We start from the raw sequence: 17,046 nt of genomic DNA, 5'->3' as shown, positions 1-17,046 counted from the left end.
TATACATATATTTTTTATTTATGTGTATGGTAGCTTCCTGTTGGCTAGACAATATGATTTTTCATTTGCACATGAAGACTGTTGCATTAATGTTTCCCCTTCATTCCATTATTATTACTGCATACTTTTTCTGTTTGTCAGATGAAAATCACTAAACACATCACATGAAAGATAGCACGTTCGCGTGTCAGTATTGACCAATATGCATCAGCCCTAACCTGCGCTCTCGTCGGTACTGCCCATTTTACGCAAATGGGCGTGGCTAATTTGCATACGTTCTCAACATTTAGAGTCTACATTTAACATTTAGATTTAACATTTAACATTTAGATTTATATTTAAGTTTTATATTTAACATTTATATTTATATTTACATTTAACATTTATATTTAACATTTATATTTACATTTACATTTAAGTTTTATATTTAACATTTATATTTACATTTACATTTAACATTTATATTTAACATTTATATTTACATTTACATTTAAGTTTTATATTTAACATTTATATTTATATTTACATTTAACATTTATATTTAACATTTACATTTAATATTTATATATAGACAAGCCATTTATATTTACATATGTTGAACAATTTTGAACATAATTTACACAGCAAAAAAACCTGATGATCCACAACACCATTGACTTCTAGCTAAATGTCAGAAAATTGCACTAAATGTTGAAAAAGTGGCAAGTACAAAAATGTTTGCTATCTTTACAAACGGCGCCCCATAGGAGAAGAGCAGACCTTGCTATGCCAATAATATCGAGTTTTCTGTGGTGAAGTGGTTTTTGCATAGAAAACAAAGCGGTGAGTTCAAGAGGAATTATATCAGTACTTTGTTTAAAACTGTGTTTAAAAAGCTGTGTCTTTATCATTAACAATAAGTTGTAAAACGTGAATGGGGAGTGACAGTCTTCAAGTTTGTGAGAAGATCGCGCCCTGGTGGAATAAAGGCACGAACAGCATACAGCACCTAGAATTACCAGGCAGTATTAAGAGTAAAACGGTTTCCAAAAGCTGACTTTATGAAAGAGAGAGAGAAAAAATATATATATAAAATAGTAAAATTGAAGGGGAGTGATAGATTTAAATTAATAGTGCAGTGGAGCGCCCCCTGAATAAAGTAGAAGTGAGAAAAGCTTACAGCACCTGGTATTCCCAGGAGGTCTCCCATGCAAGTACTAACCAGACCCTACCCTGCTTGGCTTCCGAGATCAGACGAGATCGGGCGTGTTCAGGGTGGTACGGCCGTAAGCGAGAGATGTGACCAAAAACAGCCCTATTGCATTACACGCGTCTATACATGCCAGTTAGTCCCATTGGATCCTACTCCTGGTTTTTTTTTTTTTTTATCTGACTCACACTGCAGCACCACCATCCAATCGGCAGCGCCGGACCCACACCAAACATTCACCAAACTACTCAGCCGGCAGCCTACCACAATTATTCCATTCTTTCCGCATCCGCACACTTCCTTCTCTTTAACTCCTTTTCACTACCGCACAGGTTAATCGCCGCACGTCCCCCGCCGGCAAACATTACTCCTTTGCCTACCGCATGCAGGCTTCTCTTAACGACCCTCTGTTATCAACTCCGCTAACAGCCACAAAATCTTCGCCGCACGAAGCCCACTGGTAGCTGCTGAATCACATGCTTCCCCAAAACGTCACGCTGTCAGAACACTGGGAGCTACACACACCAACAAGTCCATACTGCAGGCTGCAGCCAGAACAATTTTCTACATTCAAACATCGACGGCCTCTTCTCTCTAAAAATTCACCAGACCGCTTCTACCACCAGCAAAGAAGTTTCCATCCCTAATTCCTCTGTGATTCCCACTAACCTAAACATTAAGTTGGCATTGAAGGGTGTGAATTACCCCGGCCAACCTGCTCTTTTAAATACAGCTTTTAGCGAGTTTTGAAAAGAGGAGAAGAGCAGACCTTGCTATGCCAATAATATCGAGTCTTCTGTGGTGAAGTGGTTTTTGCATAGAAAACAAAGCGGTGAGTTGAAGAGGAATAATATCAGTACGTTGTTTAAAACTGTGTGTAAAAAGCTGTCTCTTTATTATTAACAATAAGTTGTAAAACGTGAATGGGGAGTGACAGTCTTCAAATTTGTGAGAAGATCGCGCCCTGGTGGAATAAAGGCACGAACAGCTTACAGCACCTAGAATTACCAGGCAGTATTTAGAGTAAAACGGTGTGTAAAAGCTGCCTTTATGAATGAAAGAATATATATATATATATAAAACAGTAAAATGGAAGGGGAGTGATAGATTTAAACTAATCGTGAAGTGGAGCGCCCCCTGTATAAAGTAAAAGTGAGAAAAGCTTACAGCACCTGGTATTCCCAGGTGGTCTCCCACCCAAGTACTAACCAGACGCTACCCTGCTTAGCTTCCGAGATCAGACGAGATCGGGCGTGTTCAGGGTGGTATGGCCATAAGTGAGAGATGCTACCAAAAACAGCCCTTTTGCATTACACGCCTCTATACATGCCAGTTGGTCCCATTGGATCCTACTCCTGTTTTTTTTTTTTTTTATCTGACACACACTGCAGCCCCACCATCCAATCGGCAGCGCCGGACCCACACCAAACAATCACCAAACTACTCAGCCGGCAGCCTACCACAATTATTCCATTCTTTCCGCATCCGCACACTTCCTTCTTTTTAACTCCTTTTCACTACCGCACAGGTTAATCGCCGCACGTCCCCCGCCGGCAAACATTACTCCTTTGCCTACCGCATGCAGGCTTCTCTTAACGACCCTCTGCTATCAACTCCGCTAACAGCCACAAAATCTCTGCCGCACGAAGCCCACTGGTAGCTGCTGAATCACATGCTTCCCCAAAACATCGCGCTGTCAGAACACTGGGAGCTACACACACCAACAAGTCCATACTGCAGGCTGCAGCCAGAACAATTTTCTACATTCAAACATCGAGGGCCTCTTCTCTCTAAAATTTCACCAGACCGCTTCTACCACCAGCAAAGAAGTTTCCATCCCTAATTCCTCTGTGATTCCCACTAACCTAAACATTAATCTGGCATTGAAGGGTGTGAATTACCCCGGCCAACCTGCTCTTTTAAATACAGCTTTTAGCAAGTTTTGAAAGGAGGAGAAGAGCAGACAATATGCCAATAATATCGAGTCTTCTGTGGCGAAATGGTTTTTGCATAGAAAACAAAGCGGTGAGTTGAAGAGGAATAATATCAGTACTTTGTTTAAAACTGTGTGTAAAAAGCTGTCTCTTTATTATTAACAATAAGTTGTAAAACGTGAATGGGGAGTGACAGTCTTCAAGTTTGTGAGAAGATCGTGCCCTGGTGGAATAAAGGCACGAACAGCTTACAGCACCTAGAATTACCAGGCAGTATTTAGAGTAAAACGGTGTGTAAAAGCTGCCTTTATGAATGAGAGAAAAAAATATATATATATATATAAAATAGTAAAATGGAAGGGGAGTGATAGATTTAAACTAATCGTGAAGTGGAGCGCCCCCTGTATAAAGTAAAAGTGAGAAAAGCTTACAGCACCTGGTATTCCCAGGAGGTCTCCCATCCAAGTACTAACCAGACCCTACCCTGCTTAACTTCCGAAATCAGGCGTGTTCAGGGTGGTATGGCTGTAAGCAAGAGATGCTACCAAAAACAGCCCTTTTGCATTAAACGCCTCTATACATGCCAGTTAGTCCCATTGGATCCTACTCCTGTTTTTTTTGTTTTTTATCTGACTCACACTGCAGCACCACCATCCAATCGGCAGTGCCGGACCCACACCAAACATTCACCAAACTACTCAGCCGGCAGCCTACCACAATTATTCCATTCTTTCCGCATCCGCACACTTCCTTCTCTTTAACTCCTTTTCACTACCGCACAGGTTAATCGCCGCACGTCCCCCGCCGGCAAACATTACTCCTTTGCCTACCGCATGCAGGCTTCTCTTAACGACCCTCTGTTATCAACTCTGCTAACAGCCACAAAATCTCTGCCGCACGAAGCCCACTGGTAGCTGCTGAATCACATGCTTCCCCAAAACATCGTGCTGTCAGAACACTGGGAGCTACACACACCAACAAGTCCATACTGCAGGCTGCAGCCAGAACAATTTTCTACATTCAAACATCGAGGGCCTCTTCTCTCTAAAATTTCACCAGACCGCTTCTACCACCAGCAAAGAAGTTTCCATCCCTATTTACTCTGTGATTCCCACTAACCTAAACATTAAGTTGGCATTGAAGGGTGTGAATTACCCCGGCCAACCTGCTCTATTAAATACAGCTTTTAGCGAGTTTTGAAAGGAGGAGAAGAGCAGACCTTGCTATGCCAATAATATCGAGTCTTCTGTGGTGAAGTGGTTTTTGCATAGAAAACAAAGCGGTGAGTTGAAGAGGAATTATATCAGTACTTTGTTTAAAAATGAGTGTAAAAAGCTGTCTCTTTATTATTAACAATAAATTGTAAAACGTGAATGGGGAGTGACAGTCTTCAAGTTTGTGAGAAGATCGCGCCCTGGTGGAATAAAGGCATGAACAGCTTACAGCACCTAGAATTACCAGGCAGTATTTAGAGTAAAACGGTTTCTAAAAGCTGCCTTTATGAATGAAAGAAAAAAATATATATATATAAAATAGTAAAATGTAAGGGGAGTGATAGATTTAAATTAATCGTGAAGTGGAGCACCCCCTGTATAAAGTAAAAGTGAGAAAAGCTTACAGCACCTGGTATTCCCAAGAGGTCTCACATCCAAGTACTAACCAGACCCGACCCTGCTTAACTTCCGAGATCACGCGTGTTCAGGGTGGTATGGCCGTACGCGAGAGACGCTACCAAAAATAGCCCTTTTGCATTACACGCGTCTATACATGCCAGTTTGTCCCATTGGATCCTACTCCTGTTTTTTTTTTTTATCTGACTCACACTGCAGCACCACCATCCAATCGGCAGCACCGGACCCACACCAAACATTCACCAAACTACTCAGCCGGCAGCCGACCACAATTATTCCATTCTTTCCGCATCCGCACACTTCCTTCTCTTTAACTCCTTTTCACTACCGCACAGGTTAATCGCCGCACGTCCCCCGCCAGCAAACATTACTCCTTTGCCTACCGCATGCAGGCTTCTCTTAACGACCCTCTGTTATCAACTCCGCTAACAGCCACAAAATCTCCGTCGCACGAAGCCCACTGGTAGCTGCTGAATCACATGCTTCCCCAAAACGTCGCGCTGTTGGTGCATTTCCTTTATTGAGCCAGCTCGTTGCGTCAAGCAACTGTCAAATGGCGAGCAATTGTCAAATTGTCTCATACAGACAGTGCCAGCCATGAGTTTGATGACACCAGCGACGCTCCATAACCGTGACTTAGTGCCGCTAAACCCAACATGGGCACCCCGCAAGCCGTGGAGACAGCGCAAGCATGGGGCTCTGTGCAGCATATTCTCGTATAAAGAATGTATCTGTATAAAACTCGAGAAAAAGTTTGAACAAAGTGAGATCGACGGGGGGATCATTAGCCCCTCCCCATTTGTGGCAGTAGCAACCAATAAGATGAGAGAAGGCTGTACTTAACCATGGTGAAAAATGTATTAATACCCATCGCTCCTGTGAGCCAGCACTCAAAGACAACGAGACACAACTCCCCAGCTTGCAATGGCGTGCAAACAGACAACTTCGACTATCCCGCCATCTCCTGAAACGATCACGCTGCCACTGATAGAAGAGAATACTTTTGGACTGCTGCTGAACAACGCTGAAACCTGCCCTCGGCGGCCACCGATACCGCAATCGACTTTTGGGCTGCGACTTGACAACTCACCAGAGCCTTTTGACCTTCAGCAGGCCGCATCATGGGGATCGTATGGCGACCCGTGCCTTTCATCAGCACCCCCTTCGAGCCCAACATGGGCGCAATGGCCGTCATCGATGGTTGAGGCTGCAGCGGCGACCCCTCATGTATTCTTGGGAACACCACGGTCCCCGTCACTGACGATCGACGAACTCTGCGAGCGTTTTGCTGCGCTGTCATTGTCTGAAGATGTTGTGGATGGGAGCATCACTGACTCGGCCATGAAAATTATCAAAGGGGCACTTGCCTGCATTCTGGATCATGTGATCGAGGAGGACTTGAAGGAGGACTGTGTAGGTTGCTCTGTGATGCATCCTAGCCAGCGTCGGCACACGTGCCTGTACGACCCCGAGCCATTTTACTTCTTTCACAATTTTGAAAAGTTGGTCAAAAAGCTGTATAGACCATGGTTTAAACACATCATCACGAAAGCGGTGTCGGTGTTCAATCCCCACCCCTCACCAGTGAAAGTACAGGGCGCTGTTGAGGCTGTCATGTGTGATCTTAAAGATGAAATAAACGTGCGGGAGAAATTGCGCGAGTTGAAACGTGAAGTTGAAGGGGCAGATTACGAGGGGGCTATAGATGACGCATATAATGAATTCTGTATTTTGCACGCATACAAACAACCCCAGGCTGATGTGTAAACGCTGAACTATGTGATCAAAATGTTTCTGACAATTTTTGCATGCGTTCTAAATAAAATGAGTTGACTCAAAAACACTTTGTCATTATTGCTAGAGGTCCACGATGGATGACAAGCGCTTGAAACGTGTCTATTATACACCATCAAACCCTGGGTCTTTTGGAGGTCCCGATAGATTATACAGATCTCTGATAGATGAAGAAGAAGGTGCGTGTAATATAAATAAGAAACAAGTTGGTACATGGCTATCTGGTGAAGATGCGTACACATTACATAAACCGATCAGGTTTAACTTTAAAAGGAACAGAGTCTTTGTGACTAATATCGATTCTCAATGGCAAGCTGACTTGGTGGACATGTCGGCTTACATGGAACAGAATGACGATTTTAAATACATGTTAACATGTATAGACATTCTATCAAAATACGCATGGGTTCGATGTCTTAAAAGCAAGACGGGTGCAGAGGTAAAGAAAGTGTTTGAAAACATTCTCTCTGAAGGCAGGACCCCTAAAAAGCTACAAACCGACCACGGGACAGAGTTTTTTAACGCGTCGTTTCATAAGCTTACAGAGAAACATGGAATAATACATTTCGCCACTGGTAACGATGTCAAAGCGTCTGTAGTGGAAAGGTTTAACCGAACATTAAAGACACGAATGTGGCGTTATTTTACAGCTTATAATACAAGAAGGTATGTGGACATTGTACAAGACCTAGCGAGAGCGTACAATAACACCCACCACAGTACCATTAAAATGAAACCGGTTGAGGTAAATGCACAGAATGCGGCCCAAGTCTTCAACAACATTTATGGTTTGATGCCGAGTACATCTAAAAAGCGCCGCTATAAGTTTAAAATTGGAGATGTGGTCAGGGTGTCTAAAGCACGGGGAAAATCCACCAAAGGATACGAGCAAACTTTTACGGACGAGTACTTTACTGTCGCCGAACATCTACCTAGAGCACCGCCGGTGTATAGGTTAAAAGATTATGATGGCGAAATCATAGAGGGGACATTTTACGCCAAAGAGCTACAAAAGATCAGACTAGACAAAGACAAAAACTTCAAAGTTGAGAAAATCGTTGCGGAAAAAACGCAGCGTGGTAAAAAAATGTTTTTAGTGAAATGGCAGGGATGGCCAGACAAATTTAACAGCTGGGTTCCTGCTAAACAAGTAGTTGACATATAAGTGCGACGGGGCGTGTTTGTAGTGTTCAGTTCCACCAAAAGCGGCCATGGAAGAAAGCGGCTTTTATGTCACGCTCCCAAGCAATGCGTCTATGGATGTTTTCCCACACAATACCATATCGAGCTACACTACAAAACTAGCCAAGCCGATTAAACTGAATGGTAAATGGGAAGTAGGCCTAGCTGAAATCCATTACCCGTGTACATGGGATACGCTGGTAGAAGAAGAAGACACCTTATTTTACGTGACAGGATGGATGTCGATACCGTCGACCCTACAGTACAAGCTAAAGGCGGGGTATTACCGAGATATTGAAAAACTAATCAGTGAGACGAATGCAGTTCTAGGAGTGTCAAAACTAAAATTTGACTATAGCGTGATAAAAAACAAAGTGTATATGATCGGACCACCGCACGTTGCCTTTAAAGTGAAAGGTAACCTTGCACGGATGCTGGGGTTTGTGCCTGATGTATTTCAGAAGATTGGTGATAGACCAGCGGCACCGTACCCCGCCGACATAAGCGCCGGTTTTTACACGATTTACGTGTATTCAGACATTGTCGAGCATCAAAGAGTGGGTGACAGCCACGTGCCTCTTTTACGGAGCGTACATATAGCGGGGGAACACAACTCGATGGTCACAATATCTTACGACAGGATTCATTACGTGTCGCTCTGCAAGAATCACATTGATAACATTGTCATCGAGTTAAAGTCTGACCAGAACAAGGCGATACCCTTCCGATACGGGAAAACGCTCGTAAAACTGCATTTCAGACCGGTTAAGCAGTACTACCCCCAATAATGTACAGCGCCGACGGCTTTTCAGATCCACATAGATATGTGGAATACTATAGAAACGAAGCGGGTAACGGGCTACCCGGATACAATGGAGCCCCCGTTATGTACGGTGGGGGTCTGGGAGGGCTTTTTCGAGGACTCCTCAGAATGGCTGTGCCATTTCTGAAAAGGACTTTCAATATGGCGAAACCACATTTAAAATCGGCCGCCCAAAATATCGTTAAAGACGTAGTAACAGGAGCCATGACGGGTCAATTGACAGCACAGCCGCAAGAGGGCTCGGGGCTCATGGTGCTTGCTCGCGGCAAGCGTCATAGACCCCCTGGGGATCGAATTACCTCCGCTAAAAAACGCAAAGCAATACCCAAGAGAGTCACAGTAGTCAAAAAGAAGCGCGAGAAGAAGGTGGCCAAAACAGCACAGAGAAGAAGATACATTTTCTTAAACTATGGCCCTCATTCACAACATGTCGGAAGAGTGTATGAAATCAGAATTGGATATTTTTGCATTACCATACACGCAAGCAAGCATTGATAAGAATATATACGTGGAGGTGCCACCACTCTCAGCCTTAACTGATAATGGCCCCCTGGAGTTTTTTATCGCCGGTAATGGGGAAGATTACCTAGATCTCAACAACACGCTACTGCATCTCCGGTGTCGGATCACAAGAGCTAACGGTACAAACATTGACGCAGGGGCAAATGTGGGAGTCATAAATTACCCGATCGCCTCCATTTTCTCACAAGTGGACGTATCCCTGGGTGACCGGCTAGTGAGCCAATCTAGCAACACTTACCCTTACAGAGCGATGATAGAGTGCCTGCTTAATTATAGCGTCGGTACGCTCTCCAGACAGTTTACCTGCGGGTTGTTTTTCAAAGACAGCAGTACAGGAATGAATGAGACAGACCCGCAAGGCCTTAACGCGGGGCTAGAGAAAAGAGCCGCATTTTCGGCAAGAAGCAGCGTTTTCGATTTGATGGGCCCAATACACTCTGACATATTTTTTCAGGAGCTGCTAATGCTAAATGGGGTCGACGTCAAAATTAAAATGGTCCGAAACAAAGATGAGTTTTGCCTCATGAGCGGTGATGCAGCTGAGCAGTACTCGCTCAAAATAGTATCTGCATCCCTCTTTGTTAAAAAAGTTTCTGTATCGACGGCTGTCAAACTGGGGCACGCGAGCGCATTGCTGGCAGCCAACGCGAAATACCCGATCGAGAGAGTATGTATGAAAACTTTTATTGTGGCCGCGGGTAGCCGTGTCTGCGCTCAAGAAAATTTGTTTCTAGGTCAGCTGCCTAAAACCGTAGTTATCGGGCTTGTAGATAATATGGGTTTTATGGGCGCGTACGATCGAAACCCCTTCAATTTTCAACATTACGACGCTGAATTTGTAGCGCTTTACGTAGATGGCCAGCAGTATCCCTCTAAACCCTTTCAACCAGATTTTATCCGAGGAAACGTGGCCCGTGAATATTACAGTTTGATTTTGGCTACGGGGAGACATTTGAAAAACGAGCCTTTCGCTGTTGACAGAAACGAGTACATAAATGGCTACACTTTGTACGCCTTTAACTTGTCACCCGACGAGGGATGTAATCAGCATCTCTCCATGGTTAAAAGCGGAAATATGCGCCTGGAGATGAGGTTCCGACAGCCGCTGGCCAGGACTGCGACATTGATAGTTTACGCATCATTCGACAATATAATCGAGATTAACCAAAGGAGAAATGTATTGTACGATTACTACTAGTCATGAACACATTGGAGCTATCCAACATCCTTGGCAGAAACCGCTGGACTGCTCGACATTTTTATGGGGTGTTGGCTTGTGACGAGCTGGAGGCTGTAAAACTTGAAAAATTACCCGCAATCTTCATCGTCAACACACATCCGAGTTGGGCACCCGGTGAGCACTGGCTGGCGCTTTTCATCGGTACTGACAGCACCGCAGAGTTTTTCGACTCGTACGGAAATCCTCCGGATCACCCCAGCTTTCCGAGGGCCATAAACGCTTTTATGACAAGGCACTGTGACCGTCTCGTTTGCAACGCGAAGCAGCTTCAAAGCGATCTCAGTGTGACGTGTGGACAACATTGCATTTTTTATTTAATTAACCGCTGTAGAGGCTTTTCTTTTTGCAAAATTCTATCGTTTTATAGCAATGATTTAAAAAAGAACGATGCTATGGTTTCTCATTTTGTTTCTAAATTTAAATATATCAATCGTGTGAAAAATATGTTTACCAAAATGCAGATGGTGAGATGTTGTAAGGCTTTGAAAAAGATTGTGCATGACAAATAAAAAACACAAAGACAAAATATCACGTTTGAGTGTTTTAATTAAGTAAGTACAAAAGCATTTTAAAACACAAGCCAGTCGGGTCTTAAGAATTTCCGGGGGGTTCGCGGTGACCGACCATCTCGGGGTGTCCCGTCACGCCGCTCCTCGGTGCGGGGCTTGTTCTTGATTGACTCTATGAGACGTCCAACATCTTGGTTAGGTATGAGGGTGCAAGGCATGTTGAGTCTAGCCAGGCCTTGTAGAAATTCTCCCCACCCCACAGGCCTTCTCCCCTCGTTCACGTTATGCGGGTTGGTAATGTTTTTAAGCAAATCGAGCATGTGGGATCCAGCGATAGTTGTACCATTAAAAACAAACTCCCCGCGCGGATTCCACGCAGTGACGGCAGAGTTTTCAAGCATTTTACCCATTATATATTCAGCCTTTTTCTTGTTACGCGAAGCAACATTTTTAATGACTTCATCCATAATGGAATCCCCAGCAACGGTGGCACGTGCCGCCACAGCATTATCTATTATAGGGTCTTCAGGAGGAAGTGTTAATGATAAGGGCTCATTATCACCTTGCTTGGCCAAAGTCAAATATCTCTGTAGCACCTCTGTGTACAAGCGGACCTTTTCGTGGTCAGCAACATCCGTTCTTGATAAAATGTTGCGTATTGCAATGTCCAATTCGCTTTCGGCAGTCTGTCTTATCGTATCTTTAGGAGATGTGGCATTATGCAGTTTTTCAAGCTGTGCCTTAGGGACCAGATACATTTTCCTAGCATGTTCCATTTACTTAGCTCCGTTGAAAAAGACTGGTGAGAAACGGTATGGCGACACTTAGCAGTGGTAGAATGAATCCCCCACCGGTCTGTATAATAGCCTTCTTCTTTTTTTTAAACGATGCCCGTTTGTTTGCCAATAGTTTAATGCCGCTGTTTTGCTTTTTTAGTTGTACAATCTGGGCTTTGGTTAACGGGATCTTGCCGCACAGCACGTTCAAAGCTATTTCACAAAGAGTGTTCAGCAAACCCGGAGATGCCGTCTTTAAAATTTTCTTTCTCTGTCTGGCGTTACTGTCAAATAAAGCTTTCAGGTCACTCCAATTTCTTTTTATACGAGCCGACATTATTATTTTTTCTTGAGCACGTAAGCAGCCGGCCACTCGGGTGGAAGCATTCCTGTTCTGAGCCTACAGTCCTCGGGTGTCACGGCTTTTAAATCCACCAATAGATATCCGTAAGGGACTTTTGTAGCGTCTTCGAAAGCTTCTAGAAAAAATTTTGAATGCCGCGGGTACATCTGCCTTGCCAATACACTCGTCTGTAATTTATCTCGGGGGTTTTTAAATAATACGATATAATTAGCGTTGAGATTGATGGTCCGGCTCTTCTTACCTTGGAAGAAAAGATTCTGCACCAGATATATGACGCTTAGATTTCTGTGATGCGTGTACTTGGTAAAAGCTTTTTCCACCTCGCCGTTATCGCTGGCTTTTTCCATAAGGTCGTCAATGATGATCAAATTAATTTTATTTGATGGTAAAAGTTCGTCGTCACACAGAGACTCTGGGATTCCTTCCACAAATTTAATATTTTTTATTTTGCACAACAAATCATCATACAATGGTTGCCAGCAAGAATAGCACCATACGACGTTTTCAGGCACTCTGGACAATGTACAATCCACATTCTCAAGCAGTCTTTTAATGAAATAAGACTTGCCACAGTTGCTCGGTCCCGATATAATGCACGAGAATGGGTGCTGAAGTCTATTGTCGAACCCGTCACTAGAATCCATAAGGCAGTGTGGAATAGTCAGGCAGTAGCTGCCGCTTGGTGTACACAACCTTGAAACACTTGTTGACTGTCTTATTTTTCAAAAGGAACCCCCTTTTATCCCTCAAGATTTGCTGCGTAGATGTCCTGATCTCTCGAGGGGGGTCACGTGGGTTACTCACAAAATCGTGAACTAACTCTGTGAGGGATGCGATGTTGACAACTTTCGAATTGGTGTTGTGCAGCGTTATTCCCTTAACTTTCAAGTTTGTTTTACTTTTTGCGGTTCTGTACCCATAAGTTTTGGGGCCCCCTGAAACAAATTCCACAATGTGATCATCTGGGTCCAACTCGCTTGTCAGCTCACCGAGAAAGTCACCCAAAGGTGGCATCCAGTCCCCCGGCTTGCTGACAAAAATGACAGAGTCTGTATCATGGTACAGCGTACGCCGCCCCAAGCGATCCATGAGGTTGTACAGCTCGAGCCTTGCATACGCGGTAGTGAACGCCGCAATAAACGTGTTGACGTGCCGCGGCGTGTTAGGGAACACCTTTATGTTCCGCCATTGGACCATTGCCACATTGTCATTCAAAAAGGAAAAGTGAGACACATTGACCAACTTTGAAAAAATGAACATGAGAAACTCATCGGGGTCTTTGATGAGCGTCGTACTTGCCTGATTTATCCTCTGACCAAATTTTCCCCAAAGACTGTTTAAAAACAATTTGGAAATTTGGCGTTTCACTTTGTTCACCCCGATGTTTTCGGGGTTCAAGCGGATGCCCTCCTTCTCAAAGTAGGTCTGTATGTATCTCTCTTTATCCTCAGCACTCTTTACCCAAGAGGGATAACCCGAAGCCTCCTGTTTTCCCTTTAAATGGGTGTTAATATAGTCAGCAAAGAGTGTGTCTGTCCTATCGGGGAAATGCCAGACCTCGTAAATCTTGGCAATTTTGTAGCCCTTTTCAACAGCCTTGTTGATTTCGATACTGCACCACGTACCGCTCAGAGCTCTCTGCTCATCTGAATGATTGCAGACCCCTTGCGTCTCAGTTTCACAGCATGTTCGGCAAAGTGTGAACATGAGTTTACCGCCGGACCTGTAAGGCAGAACCGGCAGGTAAAGACCTCTCGGTGGGTAAACCTTGGCTTTGATCAACCCAAAATAGTTTTCCACACTGTCGAAATCGCGGTAAATGATTACGGGGTGGCCTACCGGGTACTCCTTAAACTTGTTGACAGAGGGGTAAAGGCTCGTGAAGTCGTAGTAATGTATACGCTCGTTGCCCTCTGCTTTGTAGTGCAATTGCAAGGCGTTAGTTCTGCCGCCAAACAGAGCGTCCCGAGGGTCGATGCGCTCTGGAAAGTCAAATTCCCTCAAGAATGCCTGTACATTTGCATTTTCAGCCTTCATTTTGCCCCACTGGTGTTCCCAAATAACATGTACATTGAGGTTGTACGTGTGTTTAAGGGCAAATATTTTATCCTGAAACTGCTGATGCATGTCCCCAAAACGCAGTTTTGTTACAGGATTCAGTGCGTTTGAATCAAAGCATTCTGGGCACCCGTGAAAAAAACACCCCGCAAATTCGTACGCCGTACGAACCCCGTCGATTTCGGCATAGCCGTCGAGGTAGTAGGGACCCATTTTCACCTCCCCTCTACAGAGCGCGTGCTGAATCTCTAGTTTTTCGCTATGCGCGATGTATTCCAGCCACTGAATAGATGGCGTGGAGTATGCCTTTTGTCGCTTGATGTAATTATCTGGAGTGGTTAGAGCGACGGTATTTTCAGGCAAAAAACTCATGCAAAACTGCTTCATGCACACTGAGGCAATGGTGACACATTGAAAGGGGTCTAGATTACAACTGTTTATAATCTCACCCCTGAACCTGAGACAACCCTCTCTCAAGATGACAACATCATTTTTACAGTACTCTGCCATTTCTTTTCTAAAGTCAAACACCTCTCCCGCAACAGTACCGTACCACTCCATAAACTCTCTCTTTTCCTTCTCCATCATGGTTTGCACACCGTATGCCTCTGTTGGCGGGTAGGGACCGACGTAATTTTGATTTTCTACGGTGTTCCAAAAATGTGGGAAATAGCCCTTCTTTTCGCTCTCAAAACCCAAAGCGGCGGGGAATGCGCTCAGCTTCATGGGCAGAAAGCAGAAGGAGTCAATGTATCTTTGGCTAAAGTCCTCGTCTGACACACAGAGCAGTTTGCTGCCCTGTGTGATAATGTGGGGTGTGATGCCATTTTCAACTAAATATTTCATGAGAAGGTAACTATCATAGCCTTTAGAGTTGTGCGCTATAAATGTGTACCCCTTGTATTTACGGTTGCGGTACTTTTTGAAAAATTCCGCCACACAGCCATCCCCCTTAGCGGTCCAACAATTGCCCTCAAAGTCAATGCAGCAGATGTAATTAGCAATGTGCGTCCCCTCATCTTGTCTACATTCAAAGTCGTAAAATACATAGCGGTCTGTCAAGGCCTCAGTTTTTACTGGCTCGATAAAACACTGATGCTCACAGTCAGGGGTCAAGTCCTCTTTACAAAAAGCGCATCTGGTATTTGGCTTACACTTCTGACCCTTTTGGTTATTTTTTGTGACGGTGTACCGATTGTTACACTTGTCACAATACTTGACTGTGTCGCACAAGCTGCGTACACCAGTGCCGCCTGGTTGCTGTTTTGACATTTTGTGCTGCTCGAAACAATACCGCGATCGACAGAACGACCCGCAGTCCTCACAATGTATGTATGCTGTGCGATGCTTATGGCACTCGGGACTGAGACAAACGTTGCAGTAATACTCACATTTGTGCCCTGTTTTAATACTGAATGAGGCATAACAATAATCACAGACGTAAGATTCCCCAAAAAACGACGTCAAGCTTTTTATACCGAAATAATGCTGATCTTGAAGGTACAGAAAGATTGTTTTATTACGAGGCTCGGGGTTTGTCTGAAATTTCTTAAAAATGTCAGACTTGTCACATCGGTACCATACAACGATTTTGACCCCAAGCATTCGCTCAAACTCTGCTATGTTTGAGAATGAAACTATGTCAGCAACAGTTAGACCGACTGATTCCTGTAAACGTTTAGCTTCTATCTCCGCAATCTCATGTGACATGTCAGGGTTTAAGAGGTGGACTACGCAGTAAGCAAAGCACAGATTACTGCCCGAGTTTTCAGAAACAATAAGGCACCTGAGCTTCTTTTGCAAAATGTCAGATTTTAAAAGTTTTGTTAATTTCTGTCGTTTGGCCGCGCCACCATTTCGATTATGAATAATCTGCACGACCAGCTCCAGCGTTTCATCGCTGAAAACCTCGGCATTACTCTGTGTAAGGTTGTCTACCATCGATAGCAGATCATTTAGATCGATCTCGCCTCTAACATGTATAGCTGTGTTATTAGTCACTGAATTCCCCTGCAGTTCCACCTGTATGATATCCCCCGGACCCGCTAAAGCGTTCACTCTGTCAACCAAATTTTGGAATGTCTGTATAACGGCCCTGTAGACATCTACTATGTCATCATGCTCAGTCCCCTCAAAGTGAAAGCGTTGCCTTATCTCGGTGTTGTTAAACAGTGGTCTGCGTATTACATTAACATCAACATCAGCTGCACCCCCACCATGTTGTTGTACCACATTATCAATGTCCATAATTTCTGGTTCCACCGCCGCTCCATCTTCATCATTTAAATCATTTAAGAAGTTTTGTAAAATGGGGTTAAATTCACCCGGTTGCTCACCATTCAGTTCAGCTATCATCTGATGCAGTTCAGCGTACGTGGCCGATCCGTCATCAGCGTCAAGCATTTGCACATCGTTGTCTGGTCCGCTGTCAGCCGCGTGGTCGTCAGCCATTTCCACATTCATAGACACATCAGCATTTGGTAGCCACCCGTCTACATCGCCTATAGCGTCACCCATATTAACATAGTCCATAGCCTCAACCGCTTCATGAGCACCATTCTCATTTAAATCATTTATTAAGGCGAGCATGTAGGGGTTAATTTCAGCCGGTGGTCCGTCATTCAGTTCATCAATCAGCCGAAGCAGATCGGGGTTCAGCGGCGTTTCACCATCGTCGTCATCATTTATATGCATGCTTCTACCCCCATCAAAACTCCACTGCCTCCAGTTTTCTGCCATGTCTGTGCTTATTCTTTATATCTGATCAGACAAATCCGCCAAAAAATCACACATTTGATCCTGAAAAAGGAAAAAAGCTACCTTGAGCCCCTTCAGCCTCCCGGCCCGGGATACAGCGCCGTCCAGGGAGCTTGCAACCGGCCACTGCCAAGGTGTTAATTGGTCAATATCCCAATCTTGCGTCCTCTGCAGGGGTCCCGATAAGGCCCGGGATGTGGTAGCTGGATCACCGCTTGCTGGGAACCCTTGGTCCGGGGTCACAACCCCTGTAGTAGGAGTACCCGG

At 44.4% G+C, this 17,046-nt stretch overlaps 1 protein-coding gene, 2 non-coding genes and 2 pseudogenes across 3 annotated transcripts in view; 1 reads left to right on the top strand and 4 right to left on the bottom strand.

Moving 5' to 3' along the window:
• The window catches only part of LOC125715668 (uncharacterized), a 416,660-nt gene that overhangs the window by 36,035 nt on the left and 363,579 nt on the right, over positions 1 to 17,046 (top strand). The gene's annotated exons all lie outside the window — the stretch shown is intronic.
• LOC125735404 (5S ribosomal RNA) lies at positions 1,153 to 1,271 on the bottom strand. Its single transcript, XR_007394700.1, has one exon. It is a non-coding gene; the product is annotated as a 5S ribosomal RNA (ribosomal RNA).
• Positions 2,350 to 2,468, bottom strand: LOC125736704 (5S ribosomal RNA). Its single transcript, XR_007395978.1, has one exon. It is a non-coding gene; the product is annotated as a 5S ribosomal RNA (ribosomal RNA).
• LOC125731649 (5S ribosomal RNA) lies at positions 3,548 to 3,656 on the bottom strand (annotated as a pseudogene).
• LOC125732116 (5S ribosomal RNA) lies at positions 4,735 to 4,843 on the bottom strand (annotated as a pseudogene).

The sequence above is a fragment of the Brienomyrus brachyistius genome, chromosome 2, assembly GCF_023856365.1.
Source record: "Brienomyrus brachyistius isolate T26 chromosome 2, BBRACH_0.4, whole genome shotgun sequence".
Lineage (NCBI taxonomy): Eukaryota > Metazoa > Chordata > Actinopteri > Osteoglossiformes > Mormyridae > Brienomyrus > Brienomyrus brachyistius.
This window is presented reverse-complemented; position numbering and strand designations above follow the sequence as displayed.